Source organism: Pseudophryne corroboree, chromosome 5, assembly GCF_028390025.1.
Source record: "Pseudophryne corroboree isolate aPseCor3 chromosome 5, aPseCor3.hap2, whole genome shotgun sequence".
Taxonomy (NCBI): domain Eukaryota; kingdom Metazoa; phylum Chordata; class Amphibia; order Anura; family Myobatrachidae; genus Pseudophryne; species Pseudophryne corroboree.
Window position 1 is genome coordinate 251,005,673 of NC_086448.1, and position 22,404 is coordinate 251,028,076.

At 46.4% G+C, this 22,404-nt stretch overlaps 1 protein-coding gene across 7 annotated transcripts in view; it reads left to right on the forward strand.

The window, feature by feature from the left end:
• The window catches only part of LRRC3B (leucine rich repeat containing 3B), a 495,918-nt gene that overhangs the window by 214,154 nt on the left and 259,360 nt on the right, over positions 1 to 22,404 (forward strand). Inside the window, exon 2 of one of the 7 annotated variants that reach the window (XM_063922244.1) lies at positions 11,237 to 11,294. The exons of the other annotated variants lie outside the window; for them this stretch is intronic. The gene's annotated coding sequence lies outside the window, so the exon portion shown is untranslated. The remainder of the gene's footprint in view (positions 1 to 11,236; positions 11,295 to 22,404) is intronic. 7 annotated transcript variants of the gene reach the window in all.

The window sequence follows — 22,404 nt, forward strand, 5'->3', positions numbered from 1 at the left end:
AGGCACCACAATAGGTTGGTTCAAATGAAACGCTGATACCACCTTAGGGAGAAATTGGGGACGAGTCCTCAATTCAGCCCTGTCCATATGGAAGATCAGATAGGGGCTTTTACATGACAAAGTTGCCAATTCTGACACACGCCTAGCCGAAGCCAAAGCCAAAAGCATGACCACTTTCCACAAGAGATATTTCAACTCCATGGTCTGAAGTGGCTCAAACCAATGAGATTTTAGGAAATCCAACACAACGTTGAGATCCCAAGGTGCCACTGGAGGCACAAAAGGGGGCTGAATATGCAGCACTCCCTTAACAAACGTCTGAACTTCAGGCAGTGAAGCCAGTTCTTTTTGAAAGAAAATAGACAGGGCCGAAATCTGGACTTTTATGGATCCCAATTTTAGGCCCATAGTCACTCCTGACTGTAGGAAGTGTAGAAATCGACCCAGCTGAAATTCCTCTGTTGGGGCCTTCATAGCCTCACACCAAGCAACATATTTTCGCCATATGCGGTGATAATGTTTTGCTGTCACATCCTTCCTAGCTTTTATCAGCGTAGGAATGACTTCAACCGGAATGCCCTTTTCCATCAGGATCCGGCGTTCAACCGCCATGCCGTCAAATGCTGCCGCGGTAAGTCTTGGAACAGACAGGGCCCCTGCTGTAGCAGGTCCTGTCTGAGCGGCAGAGGCCAAGGGTCCTCTGAGATCCTTTCTTGTAGTTCCGGGTACCAAGTTCTTCTTGGCCAATCCGGAACGATGAGTATAGTTCTTACTCCTCTCTTTCTTATTATCCTCAGTACCTTTGGTATGAGAGGAAGAGGAGGGAACACATAAACCGACTGGTACACCCACGGTGTCACTAGAGCGTCCACAGCTATCGCCTGAGGGTCCCTTGACCTGGCGCAATATCTTTTTAGCTTTTTGTTGAGGCGGGACGCCATCATGTCCACCTGTGGCCTTTCCCAACGATTTACAATCAGCTGGAAGACTTCTGGATAAAGTCCCCACTCTCCCGGGTGGAGGTCGTGCCTGCTGAGGAAGTCTGCTTCCCAGTTGTCCACTTTCGGAATGAACACTGCTGACAGTGCTATCACGTGATTTTCCGCCCATCGGAGAATCCTTGTGGCTTCTGCCATTGCCATCCTGCTTCTTGTGCCGCCCTGTCGGTTTACATGGGCGACCGCCGTGATGTTGTCTGACTGAATCAGCATCGGCTGGTTTTGAAGCAGGGGTTTTGCTTGACTTAGGGCATTGTAAATGGCCCTTAGTTCCAGAATATTTATGTGTAGGGAAGTCTCCTGACTCGACCATTGTCTTTGGAAGTTTCTTACCTGAGTGACTGCCCCCCAACCTCGGAGGCTTGCATCCGTGGTCACCAGGACCCAGTCCTGTATGCCGAATCTGCGGCCCTCGAGAAGATGAGCACTCTGCAGCCACCACAGCAGAGACACCCTGGCCCTCGGGGACAGGGTGATCAGCCGATGCATCTGAAGATGCGATCCGGACCACTTGTCTAACAGATCCCACTGAAAGATCCTTGCATGGAACCTGCCGAAGGGAATTGCTTCGTAAGAAGCTACCATCTTTCCCAGGACTCGCGTGCAGTGATGCACCGACACCTGTTTTGGTTTCAGGAGGTCTCTGACCAGAGATGACAACTCCTTGGCCTTCTCCTCCGGGAGAAACACCTTCTTCTGTTCTGTGTCCAGAATCATACCCAAGAACAGCAGACGCGTCGTAGGAACCAGCTGCGACTTTGGGATATTCAGAATCCAGCCGTGCTGTTGCAGCACTTCCTGAGATAGTGCTACTCCGACCAACAACTGCTCCATGGACCTCGCCTTTATAAGGAGATCGTCCAAGTACGGGATAATTATAACTCCCTTCTTTCGAAGGAGTATCATCATTTCGGCCATTACCTTGGTAAATACCCTCGGTGCCGTGGACAGACCAAACGGCAACGTCTGGAATTGGTAATGGCAGTCCTGTACCTCAAATCGGAGGTACTCCTGGTGAGGTGGGTAAATGGGGACATGTAGGTAAGCATCCTTGATGTCCAGTGATACCATATAATCCCCCTCTTCCAGGCTTGCAATAACCGCCCTGAGCGATTCCATTTTGAACTTGAACTTCCTTATATAAGTGTTCAAGGATTTCAAATTTAGAATGGGTCTCACCGAACCGTCTGGTTTCGGTACCACAAACATTGTGGAATAGTAACCCCGTCCCTGTTGAAGGAGGGGAACTTTGATTATCACCTGCTGGAGGTACAGTTTGTGAATTGCCGCCAGTACTACCTCCCTGTCTTTGGGAGTAGTTGGCAAGGCTGATTTGAGGTAACGGCGAGGGGGAGACGTCTCGAACTCCAGCTTGTATCCCTGAGATACCACTTGTAGAACCCAGAGATCCACCTGTGAGCGAACCCACTGGTCGCTGAAGTTCCGGAGACGGGCCCCCACCGCACCTGGCTCCACCTGTGGAGCCCCAGCGTCATGCGGTGGACTTAGTGGAAGCAGGGGAGGATTTTTGTTCCTGGGAACTGGCTGTCTGGTGCAGCTTTTTCCCTCTACCCCTGCCTCTGGGCAGAAAGGACGCACCTCTAACCCGCTTGCCTTTCTGAGGCCGAAAGGACTGTACTTGATAATACGGTGCATTCTTAGGCTGTGAGGGAACCTGAGGTAAAAAAGTCGACTTCCCAGCTGTTGCTGTGGATACGAGGTCCGAGAGACCGTCCCCAAACAATTCCTCACCCTTATAAGGCAAAATTTCCATGTGCCTTTTAGAATCAGCATCACCTGTCCACTGCCGAGTCCATAATACTTTCCTGGCAGAAATGGACATTGCATTAATTCTAGATGCCAGCCGGCAAATGTCCCTCTGTGCATCCCTCATATATAAGACTACGTCTTTAATATGCTCTATGGTTAGCAAAATAGTGTCCCTGTCAAGGGAATCAATGTTATCAGACAGGGAATCAGACCACGCTGCTGCAGCACTACACATCCATGCTGAAGCAATAGCAGGTCTCAGTATAGTACCTGAGTGTGAATACACAGACTTCAGAATAGCCTCCTGCTTTCTATCTGCAGGCTCCTTTAAGGCGGCCGTATCCTGAGAAGGCAGTGCCACCTTTTTTGATAAGCGTGTGACGCCTTGTCCACCTTAGGGGATGTCTCCCAGCGTAACCTATCCGTTGGCGGGAAAGGGTACGCCATTAGTAACCGCTTAGAAATCACTAGTTTCTTATCTGGGGAACCCCACGCTTCTTCACACAATTCATTTAACTCATCAGATGGGGGAAAAGTCACTGGCTGCTTTTTCTCCCCAAACATAATACCCTTTTTTGTGGTAACCGGGTTAATGTCAGAAATGTGCAACACATTTTTCATTGCCGTAATAATGCATCGGATGGCCCTAGTGGATTGTACATTTGTCTCATCCTCGTCGACACTGGAGTCAGACTCCGTGTCGACCGCTGTGTCTGCCATCTGAGGTAGCGGGCGTTTTTGAGCCCCTGATGGCCTCTGAGATGCCTGGGCAGGCGCGGGCTGAGATGCCGGCTGTCCCAAAGCTGCGTCATCGAACCTTTTATGCAAGGAGTTGACACTGTCGGTTAATACCTTCCACATATCCATCCACTCTGGTGTCGGCCCCGCAGGGGGCGACATCACACTTATCGGCACCTGCTCCGCCTCCACGTAAGCGTCCTCATCAAACATGTCGACACAGCCGTACCGACACACCGCACACACACACAGGGAATGCTCTGACTGAGGACAGGACCCCACAAAGTCCTTTGGGGAGACAGAGAGAGAGTATGCCAGCACACACCAGAGCGCTATATAACAGAGGGATTTACACTATACACAAAGTGAATTTTCCCCCAATAGCTGCTTATATCACAATTTGCGCCTAAATTTATGTGCCCCCCCTCTCTTTTTTACCCTTTCTGTAGTGTATACTGCAGGGGAGAGCCTGGGGAGCGTCCTTCCAGCGGAGCTGTGAAGAGAAAATGGCGCTGGCTGTGCTGAGGAAGATAGCCCCACCCCTTCAGCGGCGGGCTTCTCCCGCTTTTTTAATGATAATTATGGCGGGGGATTAGGCACATATACAGTTTAGAACTGTATTATGTGCATTTTGCCACTTAAGGTATACTAATTGCAGCCCAGGGCGCCCCCCCCCAGCGCCCTGCACCCACCAGTGACCGGAGCGTGTGGTGTGCTGTGGGAGCAATGGCGCACAGCTGCAGTGCTGTGCGCTACCTTATTGAAGACCGGAGTCTTCAGCCGCCGATTTTCTCCGGAATCTTCCATCTTCTGGCTCTGCAAGGGGGATGGTGGCGCGGCTCCGGGAACGGACGATCGAGGTCGGGCCCTGTGTTCGATCCCTCTGGAGCTAATGGTGTCCAGTAGCCTTAGAAGCACAAGCTAGAGGCAAGCAGGTAGGTTTGCTTCTCTCCTCTAAGTCCCACGTAGCAGTGAGTCTGTTGCCAGCAGATCTCACTGAAAATAAAAAACCTAACAAATACTTTCTTTATAGTGAAATTAGGAGAGCCCACTAAGTGCATCCAGCTCTGGCCGGGCACAGATTCTAACTGAGGTCTGGAGGAGGGGCATAGAGGGAGGAGCCAGTGCACACCAGATGTAGTACCTAATCTTTCTTTAAAGAGTGCCCAGTCTCCTGCGGAGCCCGTCTATTCCCTATGGTCCTTAAGGAGTACCCAGCATCGACTAGGACGTCAGAGAAAGATATTTACCAATGTACAGTCCCAAACAGTGGAGACTCTCAAATCACCACAGTCAGTCTCGACGCCCATAGGGGGTACAATGCAGTATGGAGCCGTAGATGCCGTGATCTCATGGTTTGCTTCTTGTTAATGCCACCACTAGTGTGGAGAAACGCGTTGAAGTTACAAAGCCTCCTTGCTACCGGCATTTGGTGAACTCTCATCATTGAGAAATTTAACCCATCACCCAAGTCTGGATGAGCTTTTGACAGAACAACAGCAAAAATTCACAATCATCGGTGGAACCAGTACGCTGTCGCACTCGCAGCACAGGCGCAGTGTCACCTAGCGGCCAGCAGCGTCTCCTAACACCGACACTACATGGGCCGGCTCCTGAGGCATGCCATCTTCTGCTTTCAGCTTCACTGTTTGCCCTGGCAAGCTGTCAAAAGGGACCGAGCATGCCAAGCAGCCGTATATATCCACCTGTGAGATGACAGCATCTACGGCTCTATATTGCATTGTGAACTTCTGTGGATGTTAAGCCCGACTGTGTCGATCTGAAAGTCTCTGCTGTTCGGGACTATACATTGGTAAATATCCATCTGTCACTTCCACAACTGATCTAACGCTGCTGCTGGAGTTTGTCATTCATTCTATATATGCTCTAAATGACTGTATTAAGCTGATCATCCATTGACAGTGAATCTTATATCAGAACAATACATTTGCTGCTGTAGTACAACAACTGTTATGGTTTTTTACTGTAACTTATGGTTTCATCCTCCACTCTGTCTGGCCCGCCCCCTGCTCTGTCACAGCTCAGTCCCCGCGCTCCATCCCATACCCTGCCCCCCTCACTCCATCCCACCTGTTTCCTCAGCTAAGACTAAAGGTTTTTTTTTTAAACAATAAAACAGGGTGTTTTTTTCAAAAAGTCCCCAAAATTGTATATTTTGTTAAAATGATCATATTATTTAAATAATAGCTATTTAAACTTGATTTAACATTTTTGTTAACAAAATTACACTGAAGTTTTAAATAACTCTTAGTTATATGATTTGATTTTTAAAATTTTGGAGACATATTCTGAAACACACACACACACACACACACACACACACACACACACACACACACACACACACACACACACACAACAATGGTTGGATAGCTACATTCAAAGGTGCTTCATCAATCCACCCTTTGATAGTATCAATAACTATCACATATTAACTTAAATTATTGGTCCCACGCATTTATATAGCCCCACATTTTCCCTTTTGTGTGGTCCTTACATCCTTAATATTTTTCCCTAATAACAGTTTGCAAACTTTTTATTGGTATACATTTCATTATTACATAACCAATCAATGAAATTCCTAATATCAATAAAATAAATATTCCCAATGAATGCATCAATCATTTGAACCATGAATCTACTCCTATAAACCAAGTAGTACGGTCTAACCATGAGAACAAAAACATAAAAATTAAACGTATATGGATATAAATTTATCAAGTTAATTGACTTCATTCAAATTTATTTAATCAATTCTCTATGCAATTAAACTTTTTTTAAACTCTTAAAAACCTGCTGAGTTAAGCATTAATAATCCTGAGGGTAAGGTGATACCATGGCAATCTTTATTAAATGTGTCATCTTTGTGTGTTTCAATTCAAATGTCAATAAAACTGATAATATTGTATCTAAAAGGTGATTTCCTTTACAATTGGAAGATGCAAAGTAAATACTGACTTAACTGACATTTTTCCCCCCCAAACCACTCAGAAATTGTCATTCTTTTTTAATTATGAGTGAATTAGGTGAAGAACATGAATTTAACCCTATCCAAAATTATTTTAATAAAAAAAAAGCAAAACATTTAAAAAATATACTTTTTCAAACATCGATCGGGAACATTGCGACCATCGGAACATCGCGACTTTAGTTTTTAGAGCCCGGACAGTTGCTAGGTACACAGGGGGGACTTAGGGGCGATGATTTACACTTACCAGCGGCTGCTATTGTCTGCAGCTGCTGGGGGTGGGGGATCCTGCTGTGCTGACCGATCAGCAATGATCAGCAGCACGGCAACACTGGGGGCTGGGTGCTGGAAGGCAGAGGGACCCTCTGACAGCAGCAGCGGAGAGAAGTTTCCCTTCCCTGCTGCTGCTAACACTGTTTATCTGACTGGTCGCATCCTGTGTGACCAGGTCAGATAAAGCACTTGCAGGCATGGTCGCATCTGATGCATCCATGCCAAGCAAGTGGTTAAAAGTATATTTCAAGACCCAATGAAATGGGTCTATTCTATTGGGTTATCTGTTGGGTCCAATTCATATCCTTATTTAAGGCAAAAGGCTTTGTGCCTTCCTGCAAAATAGTGAAATCCACTGCAAATGTATCCTCCACAGTCCCTAACTGAAATCAAAATTGGATTTTACAAGTCAGTCGAAAAAATAGCTGTATACACAGAAAGGAATTCCCCTGATCTAACCTACTCATTGTATAGTTTATAGTGCTAATCCATACATTGCCTCATAAAATTGAGTACAACAGTACAGGGGGCAGGACATTAAAAAGATCATTTGTTTACAGATTTTCTATTTTGCAGTTTCATACCTCCCAACTTTCTGGAGGTGCGGGCGCAGTCAAAAAGGGGTGGGGCTTTGGCAGAAGGGGTGGAGCTTTGTCAGGGGGCGTGATCTCATCGGACGACCCCCGTTTTCCATCATTTTGTGGGGCGTGTCCAGCGCTCCTGAGCAGCTGGGCAGTCCCCACCTCACTCCCTGCACTGTTTAGATGCCGTGCACACACGCACAGCATCTAATTCAGTGATCACCGACTGCTTTGCAGAGCAGAGCAGTGATGATCACAGGATCTCACAACTGACCCCCCCCCCGCCCTGTTCGCTGCAGGACACTGCGACCCGCGGGAGGGACAGCGGTACAGTGTCCGAATAGTGGGACTGTCCCGCTAAAATCTGGACAGTTGGGAGGTATGCAGTTCATATATGAGCCTTTTCATCATGATTCTGCTCTATTAAAACTAACCTACAGCCTACTTTAAACTATTACTAATGTTCTCCTTTAATAAAGAGATGATAAATTATTTCTATTTGAAACTTTAAAACAACTTTGTAACAGCTCCTGAGGCTTCGGCTACAGATATGACCATATTATTAAAAACGTAAAGGAGGGGACATTTTATGTAATTATCAGCAAGTTGCTTTTTTTTTTTTACCATCCAGACCAGTGAATTTATCATGGCAGCCCTAATTGTAGCATCTCGTCAGAGAAACTCAAGGGGGTAATTTCTGATCGCTAGGATGCGTTTTTTGCATCCCTGCGATCAGGTAGTCACCGCCTACAGGGGGAGGGGGAATTCGCTGTGCAAGTGTGTGTGTTTGGATGTGTGGCAGAGCTGCACAAACTAATTTTGTGCAGTCTCTGCGCAGCCCAGGACTTACTCTTCCAGTGCGATGATCGGGGCCGGAGCTGACGTCAGAAACCCTCCCTCCAAATGCCTGGTATCCTGCCTTTTTCCAGACACTCTTCAAAACGGTCAGTTGCCACCCAAAAACGGCCTCTTCCTGTCAATCTCCTTGTGATCGCCGGTGCGTTTGGATTTTTCACACCATCCCGTCGCTGCCCGGCGATCCCCGTTGATGCGGTCCATCGCACCTGTGCATTGCAGTGCATACGTACCGCAGCGATCTGGTCTGAGTTGCTCCCCAAGTTCTTAAAGGAATTCTATGAGTTTTCAACCCAAATGCAGCACAAATGTTCCCTGTTTCGGTTCTCTGTTAAACCCATTTCTCACCCAGGTCGTGTGTTAGTGGAAATGGTGCAACCGCGTTTTGCCAACTCAGCCTCTTTGACAAGATTTTATTGATAAAGTACAGTGATAGCAGGTTTTCTACCGCTTCAATAAGCTGCAAAAAAAAAAAAAGCCTGACTTATTGGCAAATATTAAAAATATTACTGTTTGCCTTCTACTTATTACCAGCTAGGGCACTGTGATCCCTTTCAGAAAAAAGTGCAATATCATATGTCTTAATTAAGGCAAGCCTGTACACATGTTGATTATATGCCCATCATGTGAATATTTCCCCAGTATTGGCCAGATGGGTTGAGGCTGGGAGACTGGCGCTGGGTATCCCGGCGGTCAACATACCGACCCCGGGATCCCAGCAGCAGAATGCGGGAGGGGGGGGGCAAGCGCAGCGATGCCACCAGAAGGCTCAGTGGCTCGCTGCAATTGCCACAGGTTCTGTTCCCACTCTATGGGTGTCGTAGACACTCACAAGTGGGAATAGTCCCTGTCAGTTGGCATGGTAGACGGGCGGGATCTCAGCATCGGCATAGTGACTGCCGTGCTCCCGAGCACCAGTCACATGACTGGATAACAGGATTTGAGAATATTTGGAAGCCTCAATGGTCCAGTGATTATTAAAAAACAAAACAAAAAACACAAACCCTGAAATCAATCTATCTATCTATCTATCTATCTATCTATCTATCTATCTATCTATCTATCTATCTATCTATCTATCAATCTATCTGTCTATCTATCTGTCTATTGCATTACAATATGTAAATTTGGCTAAGGTGATGCAGAACTTGTTATCGCTTCCCCATATTATTGTGTGAATACTCAGAGGCTGCAGCTTGTCTATTATTGTCTCTCTTACTGCTTCACGATAGTTGCCAACATTTTAAAATAGATTACAGGGACATTTTGCTGCCAAGTCAGTGCATTTAAGCACGTCACGTGTGATACTATATTGGCAGAATTTAGAGCACCACAATCCTCATCGTGTCATGTTTATCAAATTTGATTACACTTTTTTTTTTGCATCTTAGGTACTCCATTTCAGCAAATATGAATTTAGTAGCTTCGCTACGGGATGAGGATGGTAATTTAGAATTATAGATATTCGTTAATTTACGTTGGTTGCAGATCTAGTACTGTATATAGGCATATCTTGCTTCCCTGACCCACTTTGTGTAGTGGCCGAACCCTTTCTTGGTCCCCCAAGGGACCCTGCTGTTCCCACTATACAACTCTGTCTGTGGCTTCCTGCTGCCTCCATTCCCCTTCTCACATCATGTCAGTGCCCCTGTGAAATTATTGATTTATTTACAGTTTCTTATATGGTGCAGCACATTATGCATCTCCTAATATACTCTGTGCTGCTGGGGGACCCTGCTACTTTCACTATATAACTCTCAGTGTGTGGATTTATGCTACCTCCATTCCCCTCCTCACATCATATCACTTCCCCTGTCACATGCAACCCTATCCTGCCTGACATATTATGCATCTCCTAATATACTGTGTGCTGCTTGGGTCCCTGCTCCTCCCACTATATAACTGTCAGTGTGTGGCTTCCTGCTACCTTCATTCCCCTCCTCACTTCATGTTATTATTATTATTATTATTATCCTTTATTTATATGGCGCCACAAGGGTTCCGAAGCGCCCAATTACAGAGTACATGAATAATCAAACAGGAAAACAGCAACTTACAGTTGATGACAGTATAGGACAAGTACAGGGTAAATAAACATAGTTACATCAGCAGATGACACTGGAATAAGTATCAGGTGGCAGAAGACTGTTGGAGTTGATGCAGTTGAAGATTATTAAAGTAAGAAAGGATAAGCACATGAGGGAAGAGGGCCCTGCTCGTGAGAGCTTACATTCTAAAGTTACTACCACTGTCACATGCAGCCCTGTCGTCACTGACATATCATGCATATTCTGATATAGTCTGTGCTGCTGGGCCACTCCTAAGGGTGCTAGGGGTGTGTTACCCCCACAGTATTTGCTCCCAGATTGTAAGTCATATGTGTACCAAGTTTGGTTTAAATTGCTCAAGGCATTCCAGAGTTATGCTGTTTGCTGAAATACTCTGTGCTTCTGCCTCACCCCTAGGGGTGCTAGGGGTGTCTTAACCCCACAGTGTTTGTTTCCAGATTGTAGGTCATCTGTGTACCAAGTTTGGTGTAAATTGCTAAAGTCATTCCGGAGTTATGCTGGAAAATACATATACACATACATACATAAATACACACATACATACATACAGTACATACATACACACATCCATTTTTGGCGATTACCATGGATGGAGAGTGACATTTTTAAACTTGGTTCTTAGCAAGCACCTGGGACCTAAGGAGAAGCTACCTGACAAGTTTCAAGATTGTATGCCTTGTGGTTTAAGATATTTTGTGATGAGTCAATCAGTGAGTCAATCTCCTTTTTTGCCTTTTATATATATGTAGATAAAGCCCTTAGGATAAAATGGATGGTTAGAATTACATGCTAAATGCAGAAAGTGATTACATTTATTGTGTAATGAATCAATATTGTAAAAGAGGAATATTTCTAGGCACAAAAACGATTGACAGCCGGGAACCAGATTTCTTTTTTAGACCTACTGTAAGTAATACATCATCTTCTAACAACTAAAGTATCTTTGCATTATCCCTACTGCAGCAAACGTGTGGATCCCCGGAAGCTCAAATATACTAGGGTTATACAGAAGCTATGAAAGGTAAAACACAGTAAAGTAATACAATTATTGCAAGCTACATTTAAAACATCTCCATTCATTGAGATAAAGCTTCTGTTATGTTTGTTATTCTGTTTTATGTGCTACATATAGTAATCTATAAATGGCAAAGTGTAAATGCCTGACTCATTTAAAATACACAAAACGGTTCCATAGTAAATATACACACAAATTCAGAGCAACGCAACATTCATACAAAAACTCTGGAATCCACATTAGTTTCTCACACAAATATGTACACAAACATACCCAGATCCACACTGCAGACCAGATTCAGCGATGTACACAAATCCTATGGTTTGCATACATCTCCGATGTTTTGAGCTATCGGCATGCACAGGATCTTTATTGCACATGTGCAAATCTCTGCCTGCGATGATGGTTGTAGAGCCCCCAAAGCTGCAACATGATTGACAAGATGCAGAAAACAGAAGCGGGTCGACCCATTTTCTGGGCGTGCCGAGGAAAGTGGCTGCATCCTTCTGACGCAGCATCACTGGCCCCGGCTGCGTGAAAACACCAGCCACCCTGAGTAACCTGAGGGTTACTCAGATAACCCATGTTCACACAGAGTGATCCAATGCTACCTCTTCAGATGCAGCATATCGCAGAGGCTGGCAGGAGGCGTCTATTTACAGTTACACAAGACGCCGCTTGCAGCATTAGCATATTTTAGCACAGCTCCTGGTGCACATTGGGGGTCATTCCGAGTTGTTCGCTCGTTGCCGATTTTCGCTATATTGCGATTAGTCGCTTACTGCGCATGCGCAAGGTTCGCAGAGTGCATGCGCTTAGTTATTTTACACAAAAATTAGGTATTTTACTCACGGCATAACGAGGATTTTTCATCGTTCTGGTGATCGTAGTGTGATTGACAGGAAGTGGGTGTTTCTGGGCGGAAACTGGCCATTTTCTGGGAGCGTGCGAAAAAACGCTGGTTTTTCTGGGAAAAACGCGGGAGTGTCTGAAGAAACGGGGGAGTGTCTGGGCGAACGCTGGGTGTGTTTGTGACGTCAAACCAGGAACGAAACTGACTGAACTGATCGCAATGGCTGAGTTAGTCTGGAGCTACTCAGAAACTGCTAAGAAATTTCTATTCGCAATTCTGCTAGTCTTTCGTTCGCAATTCTGCTAAGGTAAGATACACTCCCAGAGGGTGGCGGCCTAGTGTGTGCAATGCTGCTAAAAGCAGCTAGCGAGCGAACAACTCGGAATGAGGGCCATTGATATAGTGGTTGTGATACTGTTTCCATCTCTGAATGAATCTACAGTACTCATATCTTGCCAGATGCACCCTAAAGTCACAAAACCACAAACATCCCCATAAAAAGCTAGTTCCACAGAAAATCTGGATCCACACTAAATTTACACAAATCACCTGGGGCGGCTCTGCCATAGGCATAGGCAAACTAGGCAATTGTCTAGGGCATTTGATATGCCTAGGGGCATCAGCAGCTTCTGCTGATTAAAATGATATGCGGCATGCCTATATTCTGTGTGTAGCATTTCATATGTAGATACAGCCACAGTCTCACACAGTATATAGGCATGCTGCATATCATTTTAATCGGCAGAAGCGGCTTGTGCATCCTAGCCACATAGCAATGCAAATAAGATGAATTTTCATTAAAAAAAAGGTGCCTGACGTTAGCATTGAGGCAAGATTTATGAGGACACATCTGTATCCAAGCAGAGGCAGAGGTCACAGTGTTAGTGGCAGTGTGAGTGCTGTGTGCATGTGAGTGGGTTGGTTGTGCAGTAGTGTTCAGAATATGTGTAAGGAGCATTATGTGTGTCATGTAAAAATGCATTAATAATGTGCAACATATGTGTAAGGGGCACTATGTGTGTCATTATGTGTATAAGGGCATTAATAATGTGCGGCATATGTGTAACAGGGTACTACTGTATGTGTGTCATTATGTGTATAGGGGCACTATTAATGTGCAGCAAATGTGTAGGGGGCACTATGTGTGCCACTGTGTGTATAAGGGCATTAATAATATACGGCACATGTATAAGGGACATTATGTGTAAAAGGGCATTAATAAAGGTTGTCATAATGTGTAAGGCGCATTATGTTTATAAGGACATTAATAATGTGTCTCATATGTGTAAGGGGCATTATTGTGTGGTATTATGTGTATAAATACATTACTAATGTGTGGAATTATGTGTATAAGGTGCTTTACTATGTGGCGTTTCGTATAGAAAGGGCACTACTGTGTCGTCTAATGTGAATGAGGAGCAATAGGGTGTGGTGTAATGTGAGTAAGGAGCAATTCAGTATGATGTTATGTGAATAAGGAGCTCTACCATGAGGAGTAAAGTTTATAAGGTAAAGTGATACTACTGTGGGATGTAATGTGAATTATGGACACTATCTCATAATTAAATGTGAATAAAGTTGCAGTACAGTGTGGCGTAATTTGAATTGGATGTACTATTGTGTGGCCATGTCCCTTGCCAGCAAAAACGCACACCTTTTTGTGCTGTGCACCAAATGTGCGACCTGTTCATATTTAAAATATAGGGGTACAAACACCAAAATTAGGACTGTTATGGGTGAACAGTGATGGTGCTGGGAAAGAGGTGCAAGGTCAGAGGCGGTACCAGCGGTTATGCTAGGGGGCACCAGCCAAAATCTTGCCTAGGGCATCATATTGGTTAGGGCCGGCTCTGACCTGGGGGCACAGTAAATTCAAACAACTATAGGTGTGCACATGGGGTGTAAAGGGTGTGTTCCTCCCGAATTTGCCACACTGACTGTACTGGGATCAGCAGGCACTAATTTTGGCTATGCACATAGGGGCAGAGCAGCACAGGCAGTGATGTTGGCAGGCTTCAATGCAGCACCACAATGTCATCAGCCGCTCCCCAGGAAGAAATGAGCAGGTTGGTTTGGGTGCATGTCTAAGTGGGAGTGTGGCTGTGTGGACGGGTGTGATTATGCCACACACCCTAAAGAAGACCCTGCTCAAACCTATGTTCAAGCCTGTGTACACACCTACACTTTTATAATGCCACATCTGCATTAAGTTCACATTTTGGATCTGGGTATGTTTGTGTAAATTCAGTGAATATCCGGGTGGGTTTGTTTGAATTTAATGTGGGTACATGGGTTTTGTGTGAATTCTGTGTTGACTTGGCACAATATGTTTATGGTTGTTTGGCTATATTGTGAATCTGGGTGTTTTGTGTGAATTACTGTAAGTGCAGATTTTGATGGTTTATGTGAATTCAATGTGATTCTGGAAAGATTCGGTGGGTTTGTGTGCATTTAGTGTGGATATGAGGTGGTTTTGTTTACATGTAAGGTGGATCCAGCAAAGTCCTGGTATGTTAATATGATTTGGAGTGATAAGGAATGTTTGAGTAAATTTAGTGTGGATCTGACTTTTTGCTTTGAGCTGTCTTTTGTGTGGATACAGCATTTTGTGTGTACTTAGTGTGAAGGCAGCCTTTTATGTGAATCTGGGTGTGTTTGTGTGAATTTAGAGTGGATCTGGATTTTCATATTGTAAATCCAGGCTTATATGTGAATTTACTGTAGATCCAGTAAGAGACGACTTAAATCCACATTCTCTATAACGCCTTCTTAACTTTGATAACACAGAAATTGAGAAGTTTCTCAAACTAAAAAAGCTCCTGAGCCTCAATTGTGTTGCTGTCCTTGATTTAGGGCCTAATTCAGACCTGGTTGCACGCAGGCTATTTTTTGCACTACGACGACCAGGTAATCGCAGCCTACAGGGGAGGGGGTATACGCTTTGCAGGAGTGCGATCGGCTGTGCAGTTTCTGCACAGACCAGGGCTCACTCAGCCGCTGCGACGATCCGCACAGGTGGTGACGTCAGGAACCCTCCTCCGGAACGGCTGGGCACGCCTGCGTTTTTCCGGACACTCACAGAAAACGGTGAGTTGCCGCCCACAAATGCCTTCTGCCTGTCAATCTTCTTGCGATCGCTGGTGAGATCACTTTCTTCATTAGATTCGTTACTGCCCAGTGTCGGCCGTCACAAGCGGCCGACACGCCAGCGCATTGCGGATCACACGCATGTGCAGTTCAGATCCAATCGCATGGCTGCGAAAAAATGCAGCGTGCGATCGGGTCTGAATGACCCCCTTAATCCTCTTTGACATTGTCCTAATCCAGGTGGTTTTACTTGAGAAAGGAGTCTTCTCTTGTGGTCATTCCTATTTGTACCCACTGCTGTTAGCAGCATTGGAAGGAACCGTCTCTCTGGGTTGCAACTTAATTTGTTTCTCATTATTTGTTTACCACTCTGTTTTAAAATACAAGGTTGTAATGTTTCTGCTTATATAGTATTAGGAATATTAGTGATCCATGTGATGAAGTCACCTGGTCTTGGTACATGGGCCCGCATATTTGCGCAAATGTGTGCTAAGAACTTCACTTATAATCCATGTTAATTGTTAGGGTCTGTTTAAATTATTCTTGCTATCAGTGTTCTTAGTGCTAGGAGTGTGCATCTGCATTTCTCTTTCTCTTATACAGTTGCCGGAGGCTTCCCATGTCTACTGGGGGCATAATATCAAAAATTGCGGCCAAACCCCAAAATGTAACATTCCTTATTGCCTCATGCCGCTGTGATTTGGAATTTGCTGTTATGGCTATTTTGCAATAGTGAAATGATGGGACAAGGGTACCAAAAAGTGGCAACAGATTTGTTTGGTGCATTTTAAATAGTGCTTTTTCGCAAACCCATAGCCAACTATGGGCCTCATTCCGACCCGATCGCACGCTGCACTTCCACGCAGCGGTGCAATCGGGTCTGGAATGTGCATGCGCGGTGTACGCATTGCGCATGTGCGTCGTTGCCCGGCGACAAACGTCACCGGGCAACTACGCTGACAGCGGAGAAATTGGTCGCAGCACCGCAAGAAAATTGACTGCAGGAAGGCGTTCCGGGGCGTCAATTGACCATTTAAGGCCGTTTTCGGGGAGTGGTAAGAAAAACGCAGGCGTGTCCAGGCGAACGGAGGGCGGATGTCTGACGTCAAAGCCGTACCCATCATCGCTGGATCCGTCGCACAGGGTAAGTATGTCCAGGGCTGGTCTTGATTTGTGTGAAACTTTTTTAGCATAGCAGGGATGCGCACCAGCAGAAAAAAGTTGCTTGGTGCGATCAACTCGGGATGAGTCCTGTGTGTACTGCTATTGTGATATCTTTTGCAGTACTCCTCTGGTAAATGGGCCGATACTAAAAATTTAGTCAGTACTCCAAAAACAGCTATCAGAGGATGAAATAGCCCTGGGGTGTCTTATCTCTTCTTAAACGTATATTGCAAATGTCTCTCTGGCAATATCTTTTCTTGTGTTACTGGAATAAATTATTTTAACTTTCTGCACATTACATATCTGAGCAGGTGAAATCTTCCAGCAATTTGTGAATTTCTGTCATTGAGAAATCCTACTTCTTCATCTTGCCCCATTTATTGCATCTTTTAGAATGTTCCTGGCAATGCTAACACATACCACCCAACTGTCCCAATTTTCACGAGACAGTACCGTTTTTTTGGGACTGTCCCACCCACGGACTGCAGTGTCCCGCGGTGGGGGAGGGGAGGGGGGGTCAGTTGGGAGGCTCTGTCACTCAGTGCTCTGCTTAGCAGTGCAGCATTGAATAGATGCTGTGCGTTTATTCACTGGAGACAGAGGGAGAGGGGGCATGCCAGCAGCTCAAAGCGCGCTGGCCATGCCCCCTCAGTGATGAAAACGGCACTCCTGTGAAGCCACACCCCCTTTGCCGATGCCACAACCCTTTTTACCGGCCAGACGCGGCAGTGCCGCGCCAAAGTCCCACTTTCTTCAGCCCTAAAGTTGGGAGGTATGCTAACATATCTTTTCACAAGACTGCCTGCAGGGTTAAGGTTTGGGTGCTTGATTCACATTTAGATTGTGAGTCACAGAACTCTTGTGATGCATAGTCTTCTCAGTATTGTTTGGAGATGTGATATTACTATGACTGCTATTTTGTGTTTTGTCAATTTAGGAATATTGTTTAAATAAATTCACTAATATTAGGAAACTCTCCTTATTTTTAAGGCTGCAGCACCATCTCCACAGAGTGTTATATGAGCACTCCGAGGACACATTGCGCATTGTCACAGCAAAAAGATGCTAAAGATTGAGACAATCATATTTGCACCAGCATTCTGACACATTGGTCAAACATGCTCATGGTTCTTCTGGTCTGGGTGGGGTAGGAGAGCTCGCAGGCCATTCAGCAAAAAGTAAGTGAGGTGGACTGGGCGAAAGGATTAAGGTGGGAGAGTAGAACCCCTTTCACATCGTACAAATAACCCGGCATCGACACGGCATATTGCCGTGTCGAAACGGGTCAGTGTGCGATGTGAAAGCTCCTTTGCCGAATTAGCGGGTCGCCTGACCCGGTAATTCAACCCGGTTAAAAAGAAGGGTTATTACCGGGTTGAATACCGGGTCAGGTGCAGTGTGAATTGGAGCCACTTCGATGCGACACGGCTCCCATTCACAGCATAGGGAGAGGCGGCGCAGGAGATGAGCTCATCTCCCAGCGCCGCCTCCACCCCCGCCCCTGCTGCTGCTGTGCCCCCCGCTGCTATGGCAACCGACCCGGTATATTGCCGGGTCGGAAAGCCAGCAGAGGAGAGCAAATGCCGGCCCCCACCCGGTAAGGACATGTTTCTCTTACCGGGTAGGATCCGGCATTTGCGATCTGAAAGCAGCATAAGAGACACGAGGGTAGACAGAAAAGCTGTTTTAACTCTGTAGGCAGAGGCGGAACTACCGGCAGTGCAACCAGTGCGTTGCACTGGGGCCCGCCACTGTCCAGGGGCCCAAAGCATGTAATGAGTCAAACTGACTCATTACATGCCGCTGTGTGCTGCGGGCAACCGCTGCCCGCAGCACACTGCCGCCCGGACAGAGAGGAGAGGAGCGCAGCGGTACGGGAGAGAAGGAGGAGGAGGGAGGTGGAGGAGAGAGCCGCAGCAGCGCTTTACTACTGGTTGAGGAGCTGCTGCTGCTGTCCCTCTGCTTCACTATAGGCTGTCTTCCGAGAACAGCCTATAGTGAAGCAGAGGGGCAGCAGCAGCAGCGCCTCCACCAATAACACAGCGCTGCTGCGGCTCCCTCCTCCACCTCCCTCCTCCTCCTTCTCTCCTGCCCGGGAATCGTGACCAGAAGCTGCACCGAGGAGCCTGAGCCAGCGGAGAGGGTAAGTATAATTCTTCTTTCTTTCTTTCTTTCTTTCTTTCTTTCTTTCCATGTACAAAAAGGGGGACTGCCTGCCGCAATGTGTAAAAATGGGGGACTGCCTGCCGCAATGTGTAAAAAGGGGGAATCTGCTTGCCGCAATGTGTAAAAAGGGGGAATCTGCTTGCCGGAATGTGTAAAAAGGGGGAATCTGCCTGCCGCAATGTGTAAAAAGGGGGAATCTGCTTGCCGCAATCTGTAAAACGGGGGAATCTGCCTGCCGCAATGTGTAAAAAGGGGGAATCTGCTTGTCGCAATGTGTAAAACGGGGGAATCTGCCTGCCGCAATGTGTAAAAAGGGGGAATCTGTTTGCCGCAATGTGTAAAAAGGGGGAATCTGCCTGCCGCAATGTGTAAAAAGGGGGAATCTGCCTGACGTAATGTGTAAAAAGGGGGAATCTGCCTGACGCAATGTGTAAAAAGGGGGAATCTGCCTGACGCAATGTGTAAAAAGGGGGAATCTGTCTGCCGTGATGTGTAACAAGGGCACACTGTCTGCCGTAATGTGTAAAAAGGGGACGCTGTCTGCCGTTATGTGTAAAAGGGCACGCTGTCTGCCGTTATGTGTAAAAAGTGTACGCTGTCTGCCGCTATGTGTATCAAGGGCACGCTGTCTATCGTTATGTGTAAAAAGGGGACGCTGTCTGCCGTTATGTGTAAAAAGTGCATGCTGTCTGCCGCTATGTGTAAAAAGGGGACGCTGTCTGCCGTTATGTGTAAAAAGTGCACGCTGTCTGCCGTTATGTGTAAAAAGTGCACGCTGTCTGCCACTATGGGGTAAATTTACTAACATTCGTATTTTCCCGTTTCAGGTCAAAGTTCAATCACGAATGACATCGAAAGTGTAAAACTGCAACTTTTTGAATTTATTACGACTAATTTACTAAGCTGTCGTATTCGGGTTTTTCTTTTGTTCCGATGTTGATGTCATTCGTGTTTTTTTTTTTTTAACGGCAGTGATTAGCAAAACACTGCCGACTTTTTAAAAATGAATCTCGGCCGGATCTGTGTGATCCGTGCTGGGGTTCATTTATTTTTTTTTTTAAATTAAACAGTGTAAAATAAATAAAAAAATTGCGTGGGGTCCCCCCTCCTAAGCATAACCAGCCTCGGGCTCTTTGAGCCGATCCTGGTTGCAGAAATATGGGGGGAAAAATGACAGGGGTTCCCCCATATTTAAGCAACCAGCATCGGGCTCTGCGCCTGGTCCTGGTTCCAAAAATACGGGGGACAAAAAGAGTAGGGGTCCCCCGTATTTTTAAAACCAGCACCGGGCTCCACTAGCTGGACAGATAATGCCACAGCCGGGGGTCACTTTTATATAGTGCCCTGCGGCCGTGGCATCAAAAATCCAACTAGTCACCCCTGGCCGGGGTACCCTGGGGGAGTGGGGACCCCTTCAATCAAGGGGTCCCCCCCCCAGCCACCCAAGGGCCAGGGGTGAAGCCCGAGGCTGTCCCCCCCCATCCAATGGGCTGCGGATGGGGGGGCTGATAGCCTTTTGTGATAATGAAAAGATATTGTTTTTAGTAGCAGTACTACAAGGCCCAGCAAGCCTCCCCCGCATGCTGGTACTTGGAGAACCACAAGTACCAGCATGCGGCGGAAAAACGGGCCCGCTGGTACCTGTAGTACTATTACTAAAAAAATACCCAAAAAAAGACAAGACACACACACCGCGAAAGTAAAGATTTATTACATACATGCACACAAACATACATACATACTTACCTTATGTTCACACGCAGGTCGGTCCTCTTCTCCAGTAGAATCCAAGGGGTACCTGTTGAATAAATTACACTCACCAGATCCAGGGTCCCAGGCTCCTCGTCGCATCCATGTGTAATCCACGTACTTGAATAAAATAACAAAACGGATACCCGAGCCACGAACTGAAAGGGGCCCCATGTTTTCACATGGGACTCCTTTCCCCGAATGCCAGAAACCCACTCTGACTTCTGTCTAAGTGGGTTTCTTCAGCCAATCAGGGAGCGCCACGTTGTAGCACTCTCCTGATCGGCTGTGTGCTCCTGTCCTGACTGACAGGCGGCACACGGCAGTGTTACAATGTAGCGCCTATGCGCTACATTGTAACCAATGGTGGGAACTTTCTGCCCTGCGGTTGACCTAAAGTGACGTCACCGCTGAGCAGAAAGTTCCCACCATTGGTTACAATGGAGCGCATAGGCGCTACATTGTAACACTGCCGTGTGCCGCCTGTCAGTCAGGACAGGAGCACACAGCCGATCAGGAGAGTGCTACAACGTGGCGCTCCCTGATTGGCTGAAGAAACCCACTTAGACAGAAGTCAGAGTGGGTTTCTGGCATTCGGGGAAAGGAGTCCCATGTGAAAACATGGGGCCCCTTTCAGTTCGTGGCTCGGGTGTCCGTTTTGTTATTTTATTCAAGTACGTGGATTACACATGGATGCGACGAGGAGCCTGGGACCCTGGATCTGGTGAGTGTAATTTATTCAACAGGTACCCCTTGGATTCTACTGGAGAAGAGGACCGACCTGCATGTGAACATAAGGTAAGTATGTATGTATGTTTGTGTGCATGTATGTAATAAATCTTTACTTTCACAGTGTGTGTGTCTTGTCTTTTTTTGGGTATTTTTTTAGTAATAGTACTACAGGTACCAGCGGGCCCGTTTTTCCGCCGCATGCTGGTACTTGTGGTTCTCCAAGTACCAGCATGCGGGGGAGGCTTGCTGGGCCTTGTAGTACTGCTATTAAAAACAATATCTTTTCATTATCACAAAAGGCTATCAGCCCCCCCATCCGCAGCCCATTGGATGGGGGGGGACAGCCTCGGGCTTCACCCCTGGCCCTTGGGTGGCTGGGGGGGGGGACCCCTTGATTGAAGGGGTCCCCACTCCCCCAGGGTACCCCGGCCAGGGGTGACTAGTTGGATTTTTGATGACACGGCCGCAGGGCACTATATAAAAGTGACCCCCGGCTGTGGCATTATCTGTCCAGCTAGTGGAGCCCGGTGCTGGTTTTAAAAATACGGGGGACCCCTACTCTTTTTGTCCCCCGTATTTTTGGAACCAGGACCAGGCGCAGAGCCCGATGCTGGTTGCTTAAATATGGGGGAACCCCTGTCAATTTTTTTCCCATATTTCTGCAACCAGGATCGGCTCAAAGAGCCCGAGGCTGGTTATGCTTAGGAGGGGGGACCCCACGCAATTTTTTTTGAAAAAATAATCACTTTCCCACCCCTTCCCACTGATATACATGCACGGATCTCATGGATCCGTGCATGCCTATCCAATCACGAATAAAAAAAGCAGGTCTGTTTTTTTTAAGCACTTTTTTACGAGTTGTAATTTTTCACGGCAGTGTTTTGTTTTTTTTTGCTTTGCACTGCTTAGTAAATGACCGAGATTCATACTTAAACAGCCGCGTTTTGACCGATGGTGTATTCATTCGTGATTTTTTTCCTAGGACTTCCAAATATTACGAATGCCCTCATCACTGCCGTGATTTGAGTTTAGTAAATTACCGAGATGACACTTTGATGAAAAAACGGCATCTCGGTCAAAATCGGGACCTTAGTAAATTTACCCCTATGTGTAAAAAGGGCACGCTGTCTGCCATTATGTGTAAAAAGAGGGACGCTGTCTGCCGTAATGTGTAAAAAGGGGACACTGTCTGTTGTAATGTGTAAAAAGAGGAATCTGTCTGCCGTAAGGTGTAAAAGGGTCTCTACCTGGTGTAGTGGTGCTACTGTGCGGCGTAATTTGAATAATGGAGACTACTGTGCACCGTTTTATGAATTGGTATTATTTTGTGGCCACACCCCTTCCCCACAAAGCCACGCCACTATG